Raw genomic sequence first — 12,391 nt, forward strand, 5'->3', positions numbered from 1 at the left:
AAGAACACCCATTTTCTTGTCTATTTGGCAAATAGGATGATGTTGGAGGAGGAGGATGTCTCAATGATTTTGGAGTTTGGAGAAAAGGTTTGTAAAAGGCTAATAGTTATACACTTGATTGATATTTTCCTAGAAGTGATTGAATTTTGTGACTGCTTAAGTCAGTTATGGATAGCCTACATCAGAAGCAAGACGGGCTCTGCAACCTTGCTAATTCTCTGGGATGAATCAACAGCTTTCAAAAGTCATCTACCATTGTCTGATATAGGAATGGGCTTGGTCCCCCAATGGTAGCAGTCAGGTGGTAGTGTCAGGTGCTACTGTTTGACATTTTTAGGCAACTATGGAGTCCTATGGAGTTCTTATTTTGCCCTCTAGGCTGCATAACATTAACATAAAACCCTTGGAGAAATTCATCCACAGCTTTAGGCTGAGATGCAGAAGGGATGCTGATGACAACCATCCCTATTTTCTAACTCAAAGGAAGCAATCAATTCTCCCTGAATGTTTTCTAAACTTAATAATGGGCTAGATAAGGGGAAATAAGATGAAATTAACACCAGGCAAGATAGAATTGTTATTGGTAAGGACAAAAGCTAAATTTAGACATTTAAGTGAAGTCTGTTTTAGAGAGGACAGCAGGTTTGCTCTTTGGGAGTGTTCACTATGGATTTCTTGGTAGCATCTGTTGTGAGGAGTACATTCACACAATTATAGCTAGTGCATTAATTCCAACCTTTCTCGAGCTGGTCAGACTTACCTACAATTATCCATGCTTTACAGCCTGGATACAATTACAGTCCATCTCAACTACTCTAGCATGGAGCTACTCTTGAAAAGTTTCAGGAAATTGCAACTGGTGCCACATGTAGTGGCTAAACTGCTGAACGGTGCAAGCTTTGTGGAATATATAGTGTCTATACTGAAATATCTGCTCTGGCTAACAATTGTCTACCATGCACAATTTTAAATGCTCCTTAAATGGCTTAGGGATTGGCCTTAGGGATTGCCTCTCCCACTGTAAACCTGCCTGGATCTTAAGAACAGCAGAAAAGCCCTTCTGAAGATTTCCCCACATGGTTTGATTATTAACCATATAGGAAAGGGCCTTCTTTGTAGCTCCAGGCTATGGAAGGCATATGCTTAAGAAAGATGTATTTTCCTCCTAATATTTAGAAGTGGATAAAATTCCATCTTCCTTCAAGCTTTTCATTATTAATTCTTATAATGATTCATTTTAGTTTTGGCTTTGATTTTAATTGCTTTAATTTATTATGTTTTATCTATTAAACATTTTGTCAATGTAAGCTGCCGTGAGCCTTGGAATTCAGAGAAAGGTGGGAAAGAAATGTAATAAATACCATGAGCTCAAGTCCAGTTTAAATACATCCTGTAAAGTGGGCATGTTTTTTAAAACATATTTTCTTTATCAGCTGCATATTTTAGTCTACAAACATTTTAATTACTGTATATTTTGACTGATTTGTGCTTTCCTCAACTCAGTTATTTGCTCCAAATAATGAAATGCCTAAATTCTTCAATTATTTGTTGCTTCTTTCTTCCTGCAGAACTTCCTGCAGAACAGATCAGTTAAGTAGGAAGCATAAGAAAATAAATCATACTGTCCATATGAAAATTGAAGAAAAACCTTGCTCTACCTAGCAAATGTTCGTGCAGTTTTAAGGATAATAATCTTATTTAAACCATGTCCGATCCCCGAAATTTCAGTTAAAGAGGTTTCTTGAATGCTGGGGTGGGAGAAAGACTGAGACTTGGAATTTTTAAATATGTTTAAATAAACATATTTAAATAAGGATATAATTTCCCTAAATAGCAATCTTGTAAAATATTCATTAAATTTATATCCTCCTTGTGCTGGTTTCCCCCTTTGCAAGAGACTCTATTCCTTTAAATATGATCAAACAGAAAGCAAGTCATTCAGAACATACACTTCTGTACTCAGTAGAAAAATAATTTATAATTTAAAAAAAATTTATTTATTCATTTCTTATTAAAATATTGGACACAGTGCAACCATCCTGGCATCAAATGGAGGAAGAACAAGTCAAAGAGACAATGGTGTGGGCTAAAAATTTTGGGTACAATATTGAATTGGAAAAGTGGCAAACGTTGTGGGAAAGAAATAGGAAATCAATACTAGCCACATCATACAAGGAGAATTTATAGGTTTTATAGGTGGCATCTTCCTCCAGCAAGATTGTCTAAAATGTTTAGTAATATATCCCCGAAATGCTGAAAATGCAGTAAAGTACCAGGCACGTACTACCACATGTGGTGGACATCCAAAAAAGCGAAAGAATTATGGTGACGGATTCAGATGTGGTTAGAAGAAATGGTTGGACAAAGATTAGAATTTAAACCAGAATTATTTTTATTAGGAATCATAACAGGGGGACATAGTAAAGGGTCAACATATTTAATATTACACATCATAACGGCAGCGAGAATGGTATATGCCCAACAATGGAAACATGAAAGTATACCTTTAGAAAGGGAGATAATAAAGAAAATATTGATTTGCACAGAAATAGATAGAAATTGACAGAATTAAAAAATAAAGGAGAGACAGAATATAGAATAGAATAGAATAACAGAGTTGGAAGGGACCTTGGAGGTCTTCTAGTCCAACCCCCTGCCCAGGCAGGAAACCCTACACCACTTCAGACAAATGGTTATCCAACATCTTCTTAAAAATTTCCAGTGTTGGGGCATTCACAACTTCTGCAGGCAAGTTGTTCCACTTATTAATTGTTCTAACTGTCAGGAAATTTCTCCTTAGTTCTAAGTTGCTTCTCTCCTTGATTAGTTTCCACCCATTGCTTCTTGTTCTGCCCTCAGGTGCTTTGAAGAATAGTTTGATTCCCTCTTCTTTGTGGCAATCCCTGAGATATTGGTCACTGCTATCATGTCTCCCCTAGTCCTTCTCTTCATTAAACTAGACATACCCAGTTCCTGCAATCGTTCTTCATATGTTTTAGCATCTAGTCCCCTAATCATCTTTGTTCCTCTTCTCTGTACTCTTTCTATATATCATGAGTCCAGCAGGAGAAGGGCGGTATATAAATTTAATAAAAAATAAATAAAATAAATGATATATGGAAATAGATTTTACCAATGGATGGAACTAAGAGGTGGGAGTTGGAACAGGAAATAACCAGGCTTTGTAAACCCGAAATGTGATGTAATATATGTAAATATAACTGAGTACATTGGGTAGAATAATTATATATAATTAGTAATGTTTGAAGAGTAAATAATTTATAATGTAGAGGCCATTAACATTTCCAGTGTGTGAGCAGCTCCCAAAATTGCCTATTTCTTCTACATAATATAGAAAGCACACAGACCCAATAGTATTTTGGAAAAACATTTCAGACTGAAAATGACACTGCTAATGAGAGAGAGAGAGAGAGAGAGAGAGAGAGAGAGAGAGAGAGAGAGAGAGAGAGAGAGAACGAACGATTTTTATCTCACCTTTATTACTTTATAAGTAACTCAAGGTGGCAAACATACCCAATACTCTTTTCCCCTCCTATTGTCCCCACAATAGCAACCCTGTGAGGTGATTTGGTCTGAGAGAAAGTGTCTGGCCCAATGTTCCCAGCCAGCTTTCATGATGCCTAAGACAGAAATAAAACTCAAAGTCTCTCAGTTTCTAGCTTGGTGGCCTTACCACTATACCAAATTGTTTCTCTCTCCCCCCACCACACAATATAGATAAGAGAGGGGGGGTAGGTGAGGGAGGGAGGGAGGGAGGGAGGGAGATCTTATATATATAAATTTATGCGGCTGTCCATACCTCAAAAGTGACTGGGCCTCTTGCAACAAAATACTACCACATACTTAATATGGTTAATAATTATGAGAAGTCCTGTAATGTCATAGAAGATCAATATCCCAATATGTATGAGAAATTTTGGCAAGGCACAATAAACTGTGAGATAAGAAATTAGACCATAATGACTGTCTGTTTTATCTAATCTATACATTTTTCTTATATTGCAATTTTGAATATTCTTCTCTGTGTGTTTTTAGACAAGAAGTCATAATCAGGCTCACTTTTGAGCAAACGTGTATAAAATTGTCCTGCTTTGATTATAAATATTATATGGTACTCAGATTATAGTACAAAACTAATTCGGGTTAAGGGTTTTGATTTTTTTTTTCCTGAATATTTTCATCCTATTCCTAAAACACAGATACAGAAAGTTGTTCTTCTGGAAGCATGCTGCCATCTTTTGGTTCAAAGTGCACATAAAACAAAATTAATTTGGTCATACTACGATAAAGACAAAGTCAAACAGTTTTCTGTAGAAGTTGGTATTTCTGAATTTTACAGAACTTTTTTTTTTACAGAACCTTTATATTAGATATTCAAGAATTTTTTTTTAAAGGAAGCAAAGTGTTTCAAGTAGCAAGGCACAACTATAGTAATTCTCTTTGCAGCTTACTCCAGTTTAGGTAAAGGTAAAGATTCCCCTCGTACATATGTGCTAGTTGTTCCCAACTCTAGGAGGCAGTGCTCCTCTAAGTTTCAAAGCCGAAGAGCCAGCGCTGTCCGAAGACATCTCCATGGTCATGTCTCAACGCCCTAGGGATTTGAACCGCTGAACTGCCGACCTTTCGATCGACAAGCTCAGCATCTTAGCCACTGACTCACTGTGTCTCTTTTTTCTCCAGTTTACAACCAGTCAAATTGTAATTAAGTTACATCAATTCATTAGCTTAATGCTCGTAGAAGAGAGGAGTGACTTTAAATAGCTGGGTATATTTCACAAAGTGTTAATCTATCTCCCAATCTCCCTCCCTATTTCATGCTTTGTGGTTATTTTCATCTATTAGCAAAATAACCAAACTGTTGCTAGAACATAATAATTAAACTGTAGCCACAACATTAAAATGCTCATTTGCATTTTTAAAAATGGAAGTCGGAATGCCTAAAATACAGTGTTAATGTCTAATATTATATTAAATCCTGTGATTGGATCTATATGGGCCCCAAAGACATTATTAGAAAATAAAAGAGCAGAGGACTCCAGATCAGGACTCTGGGTGGAAGTGTCCTTCTTTAGGAGACAAAGCAAAGAGAAGCATCGTAGGGATGCTAAAATGCTAAGGGATGCAATCTCACTGCGCTGGCTTTACTTTTGGTAAGTAGACTATTTTTTTATGAATGACCACATCTATTGTTGCAGTGATTTTGGAAGAGCACTCATCACATGCTCTCAATCCCAAATGTTTCTGTTGCCCAGAATAACAGAGAACTCCTGTTTTAATTAATATTAGGCTTCTTCATATGTCATTGGTTTTTCTTTCTTTCTTGAGAAAATCCGTCATTTCTCCCTGATGTTCTGATAACCAGATATATCCGTTAAATTCTAAACACTGGTTCCCCCACAACATGGTTTTAGCATTGTAGTCTCAAATTAACTTCCTTTAAAACAACAACAACAACAAATCTTTGGAAATAAAGTGGAAGTAAATGACCCCAGTATTTCATGAGCCATTTTCTAGCACATGTGCTTATGTTTTAAATTTTGGCTCCCTTAGATTGGTGTGAAGAGTTCCCACTTTAACTCAGTTATTAGCTGATGCACATTTGCAGCAGCCAGATTTACTTTTAGTAGGACAAGAAGAAATCAGTGAATGTATGTCAGCATCTTAATAGCATTTAATTAATGTTATTCAAACAAATTCAGTTATTTTTTGTCCTGCCCCACCCACTTTGGGGGAGTGTACTGTAACATGTCACTCAACGGCCAAGTTCATTTTTATTTTTAAGTGCTGAAAGTCGATTCCTTTTTGGTCTTCCGGTAGATTTGATGTCAACTTACTTCTTACACCACAATGAATTCTCCAGAACTAACACAATAGCCTTATGTGCTCCAGGACACATCAAAACAAATCTCTTATACAGGATTGTATTGCATGTTTTGTGATGAAATGGAGGCAATAACTGTTCAGAAATTGGCTGAATTTAGTGAGCAATTTTTATATTCAACTTATTAGAGCTTCCCCTTACAACAGTGTTATAATAATTTCAGGTTACATATCTTCCAGATTAGATGTTTGTATGAAATAAGGACTATATTTAAGATTCTGGAAAGCCAGCTTGCTCCAGCTGAAGCAATAAATCAGCCATCTTTAAGACATCACTGAAATCCTTTGTTATTTTTCTACAACTATCGAATATGGACTTATTCTAGACTTCTCATGACCTGCCCACCCCTGAGGCATCCATTACTCTACTTAATAGCAATAGCACTTAGACTTATATACCGCTTTACAGTGCTTCACAGCCCTCTCTAAGCGGTTTACAGAGTCAGCCTATTGACCTCAACAATCTGGGTCCTCATTTTACCCACCTCAGAAGGATGGAAGGCTGAATCAACAACCTTGAGCCTGGTGAGATTCAAACTGCCAAAGTGCAGGCAGCCGGCAGTCAACAGAAGTAGCCTGCAGTACTGCGCCACCACAGCTCATTGGTTAACAACCCACATAGTTGCTTAACAACTTATTTGGGAAAAGCAGGGGTGGAGATAATTAATCAAAGCGATCACATGGTCACCTCACTTAACAACGATCACGACTTGAGACCATAATGGGCAGATTCCATTACAGTCATGATTATATGACTATCAATGCTAAACATCTCTTTACAAAAGAACAAGGACAGACCAACATTTCTAAAATGCAGAATCAAGAGATTTATTAAGTGGTGATGCTGCTGAAGCTGGTTATGTTTGCAAATAAATTTCTATTTCCAAAAGTCTTAAAGAGCTATGAACTTCAGAGGGAAAAAAATTTGCATCATATGTTTACTCTTATTGATAGAATCAAAAATGTTTTTTTCCCTATTGCCTTTGCTATACTTTCATCAACGTCAGGCTGCAAACAGACATTTTAATGTCTGCATTAAAGGAATTATTATATTTTTATTTTATATTTATATACCGCCCTTCTCCCGAAGGACTCCCAAAGGATGCATTAAAGGAATACATATTGTGTTTCCCCAAAAATAAAACCAGGTCTTATTTTCTTTTGGGTCCCCAAATTAGTACTAGGGCTTATTTTCAGGGGCTGTCTTATTTTTTCCCCATGTATGGGAGGCCCACTTTTTCTGCTTGGTCGCAGCTGGGTAGGAGGCCATGTGGCATGCCAGTGCTGCCACCATGAGGCAGGGGGTGGAGCTGCCCCATGTGCCCCACAGCAGGGGGGTGGGTGGCCACCAGCCCACTTCTTCTGCTTTCTCGCAGCTACAATGGAACAGGAGGCCAAGCAGTGTTCCAATGTTGTGGCCATGAGGTGAAGTGGGATGGGTGAATCCGCCCCAAATGCTCTGCACTGGCTTACCTCAGGGCCCTGCAGCCAGGCCATCCACTCCCTGACACCTGCCTCACCTCGCAGCCACAGCACCAGCACACCACTCCGCCTCCTGCTCCATTGCAGCCACAAGCAAGCAAGCAGAAGTGGGCCAGCGGTCATGTGGGCTCCTGCTGCACATGGGTGCTGGTGCTGCTGCCATGAAGTAGCTGTCAGAGCATGGATGGCATGGCTGCGGGAGCCTTGAAGTAAGCTGGTGTGGGGCACATGGGGCAGCTCCATTACCACCCCATCTTTCCTTGTGGCTGCAGCACCATGAGCAACCAGACGGAATAGGCGGTGGGCTAGCTGAGCAGGTGCTTAGGTAGAGCTTATTTTGGGGGTAGGGCTTATATTAGGTGTACACATAAAAAACCATGCTAGGGCTTATTTTTGGGATAGATCTTATTTTCAGGGAAACAGGCACAGGGAAACCCCTACAGTGCTGCTGAAAGATTTTGAATTTTCAATGTTTCAATATAAATGTGAGCTAAAACACAATCTGTTCTCCATACAAGTCCTAAAACCAAGACATTTAAGCATTACTATAACTTTGCCATACTGACAATTCAAATAAAACAAAGCATGTGATCTTAAAGCAGTGGAAAACAATTTGCAAAAGACATACAGAGATTGAATTCAATTCCTGTAGTATATATATGTGTATATTTTGCCTCCTTCAAGGAAAAATGGGGTTCACGTTGATCAATTAGAACTTGGATAAACCACAACTTATATTCACCAGAGATTGTTTTATATATTTTCCCTCTTATAATACCTAATATATTGCTGGAAGTGTCCATACTATTAGTACCAGCATTGAAGAAAGCAATTGCATTTCAGGATTGTGACAGGAGACAAAAATAGAGACCCAAGTTCTAAGATGTACAGAAGGACATCATTACCAACCATATCCCTTTTGAAAGCCCAGCTATAATACTGGTTGTTTATAAACTCAGTGGGTCATATAATAAAGAAAGGAAAGGGAGAACAATTATCCAAGATCACAAAAACAGTAGTTAAATTCAAATATCAGAAATACAATTGCTGAGCTTGATAAAGATGTCTTAGTAGTGAATAATAACTTAATAACTTCATCAGTAGAGGCCACATTTGGAAAGAATAGTTCTCATTAGATTTCTGACCGCAACTTGTGCAAGTTCTTGCCCTTGAATGGATGTTTCCTTGAGTAGGATCAATACACAGGCAAGTATAGTGTTACACCAGCCCTGCCACTGTATACTCAACTATGTTTTTAAGAAAGGTAAACCTTAGCAGGTTAAAACTGTTTCAAGTGAAGAATCGCTTTGTTCTGTGGTGTACTGGGAGCTACACTCCCAAAAGTGGGGGGAGAACAGTTTTGTGTGATTCATTTCGTGAAAGCTAAAGTATTTCAATATAGATTTAATACTATTGTTCCTCAGGTATACTAACAATTTCTCCCATCTGGCACACTAAAAATTGCATTGCTATTGACTTCTGGGGGTGAGGGGGTCGATTGGAGCCACCACAAGAATTCATTAAGTGGCATATGGCTCTGAAGCTACAACCTGTGCATTTCTAAATGCAAATCATGGTTTGGTGTGATGTTTCAATTAAATCAATATATTCCCAATATTGTATTCCCAATATTCTCTAGAAATTTAAGAAATGTGCTGATTAGTAATAATAATCCCAAAACAGTTACGGCGCCTCTTGAACACCATTGGCATTGACAAAATCACCATCAGTCAATTGCAAAAGGTAGCTTTACTTGGAACAGCTTACATTTTGTGATGGATACCTTTTAACACAATCAAACATCTGCCTATTGCAGGTGCTTGGGATAGGTGGATAAAATGCCAAATCCAGTCTACCATCTGGCTGACTGTGTCACCAACTGTAACAATAATGCAATATCTTTTTTCTAAAGAAAAAAAAATCATAAACAGGGCCCTAGGTATAATATATTTCAAGGCATATTGCAATGCTATAGGGCAGTGATGGTTAACCTTTCTGGTGCCGAGTGCCCAAAGTGTGCGCGATCGCGAATGCACGTGTGCGTGCCCCAATCCCCAAAATGCAATGCAAGCCCCCACCGTGCATGCACCCTGGCCCCGTGTATGCGTATGCGTTCCCCGCACTTGTGCCCCCCTGGCACATGCACCTCCCCCCCGCTTCCATTTTGGTTTCCAGGTTGGTTCTCCTGCATTTTTGCCTCCCGTGCCTTCCCCGATCTCCTCAGTTTCTCCCCCCAGCGCATGCTACCTTTCTCCTGCATTTTTGCCACAGAGAGGCACCTTCCGAGGTTGAAACATGCAGAGATCGGGGAAGGCATGGGCAGCAAAAATGCAGGAGAAAGCTAGCGCGTGCTGGGGGGGAGAAACTGTGGAGATCAGGGAAGGTCCCATGCATGTGTGGCAGAAAGCCACTGACCAGCAGGAGGCGCGCATGCACGCGTGGTGGAGCTGGGCTGGGCGATGGCTGGCGTGCCCTGAGAGAGGGCTCTGTGTGTCACCTGTGGCACACATGCCATAGGTTCACCATCACCGCTATAAGGCATTCCCCAATAATTTTTTTTAAATGTGTGAAGGAATTATTTGACATTTGTTAAAGAGAATAACCTAACTGATCAGAACAGTTGAACTTTGCTCTCGTTTGCTTCTATTTACTGATAAATAGCCTGCTGTAAACATCTTTGAAAATAAAGATCAGAAACTTTCTTATACAGAGATATCCTTCCTTTGCGCTCAATATATAATCAAGGCTGAGCTTTTCACCAGCATGCTCATATGCTTGGGTGAAATATTTCTCATAATGTAGCAGCAGCTTTAGCTTATAATGTAAAATATATTAGCACAGCTTGCATTAGGAAACAAATTGCCTCGTCCCTTCACTAACCAAAAGTAGTCTCCAGAAGGCTATGTGTATATTTAAAAAACAAAATAAATGCAGGGGAAAGGGAGAGAATGGCTAGCTATTCTTGTCCACATCTGTTCTGGGCGGTTGTGACACAAATGTCAACATTTTCCTCTTACAAACTTCTCTTTCCCCTGCATTCTTCGTTGTAAGTGAAAACATAGCTCTTTCAAACATGTACAGCGAAAATTTTTCTGTAACATTGCTCCCAAGAGCAATGATAGATAACAAAACATTAATCAGGGCTACATCATCTGTACAAGTTAAAAGTTATCTAATGGTCCTTTATAAAAATATTTGTACTGTTTTGTCAATCCACAAACTGTCTAGCCCTGTTATCACAAAAACACTGCAAATAAAAAGTAGACTAAAGGACTGAGGACTCCCAAAACAATATACCAAACATCTTTCTTTACGATTAATTTTAGACCTATAAGATGAAAAATGCAGATGAAAAAGTTTCAGTTATAGTGACTAGGGCCAATTAAAAATCAGAAAGCCAACTCCTCCGTTTCACAAAAGGGTTGGTTGGGCTCAAACAAAATTAGGGTAGGGAAAGCAGGAAGGAAATAAAAGCCTTTTGATTATAATAAAGAGGTCCCTACCCTTTGGCCTCTCCTCTCCTTTCTATTTTTCGTTATTCCTGGGTCTAAGCAACTTATCTTTTCCGAGTTTCTTCATGCACTTTTCAAGATGGTTTCCAACTTGTTGCCTCATGAAATTATCAAGGTACCTCCAGTGCATTGCTTCTTTTCTTCAGGAGTCTTCAAATGTCCTTCAATGGTCATATAGAAGAAGGAACAACTAGCAATCCTAATCCAGGTGTTGCTGCCAGATTTGATTTCTTCCAAATGTTTAAAACAATCTCTTTTCTATTTGGCTCTCTTCCACGTTCAGTTCTGTCAACTGCCAGCCTCCGATTCCTAAATCAAAACAAGACTACGATTGCTTTCACTTTTATTTTTGCACTGTTTTACGTCCGGGTTCAGAAAGAGAAAATGAAAAGGGTGTTTACAGAGAGGTGAATGTTTGAGGAACCTGCGTTAATCTGAGCTACAACTCTGAATTTAACTTTAGAATAGAATAAAATAGAATAACAGAGTTGGAAGGGACTTTGGAGGTCTTCTAGTCCAACTCCCTGCTTAGGCAGGAAACCATTTCAGACAAATGGTTCACCAACTTCTTCTTAAAAACTTCCAGTGTTGGAGCATTCACAACTTCTGGAGGCAAGTTGTTCCACTGATTAATTGTTCTGTCAGGAAATTTCTCCTTAGTTCTAAGTAGCTTCTCTCCTTGATTAGTTTCCATCCATTGCTTCTTGTCCTGCCTTCAGGTGCTTTGGACAATAGCTTGACTCCCTCTTCTTTGTGGCAGCCCCTGAGATATTGGAACACTGCTATCATGTTTCCCCTAGTCCTTCTTTTCATTAAACTAGACATACCCAGTTCCTGCAACTGTTCTTTATGTTTTAGCCTCCAGTCTCCTAATTATCTTTTAATATTATGATACACTGTTGAGATCAAAAAGGAATCTGGTATTTGCAGAAATAATTCTTGGCGGGCCAAAGCTGTTATTTACTATGTTGATTCTCTGCTGACTATACTTGAAACTCTTTTCAATTGCATCATTATAGGCACTAATCTCTCATATGTTGGGTTTGTCATATCCACCGCCCTGAAGCTTAGCACTGGCTCTCCACAGGGCTGTGTGCTCAGTCCCTACCTGTATTCACTGTACACACAATTGTGTATCATCAGACCCATCTACTGTGATCATTAAGTTCGCAGATGACACCACTATACTGGGTCTTATTACAGGTGGAGACGAAACAGCGTATGGGGGGAGGTTAAAAAACTATCCACATGGTGCTTAAAAAATAACCTGCACCTGAACATCAGCAAGACCAAGGAGATGGTGTTGGACTTCTGGAGGAAGAGAGAGGAACCTGCCCCACTTTACATTGAGGGGGGATGTGTAGAGAGAGTTTCCTCCTTTAAATTCCTGGGAGCCCATCTCAGCAAAGACCTCACCTGAAAAACAACATGATCCAGGTGGCCAGGAAGGCCCAACAGAGACTCCATTTCTTTAGGGTCTTGTGTAAAAACAGGGT

This window comes from Pantherophis guttatus, chromosome 2 (genome assembly GCF_059756535.1).
Source record: "Pantherophis guttatus breed Tessera chromosome 2, ASM5975653v1, whole genome shotgun sequence".
Lineage (NCBI taxonomy): Eukaryota > Metazoa > Chordata > Lepidosauria > Squamata > Colubridae > Pantherophis > Pantherophis guttatus.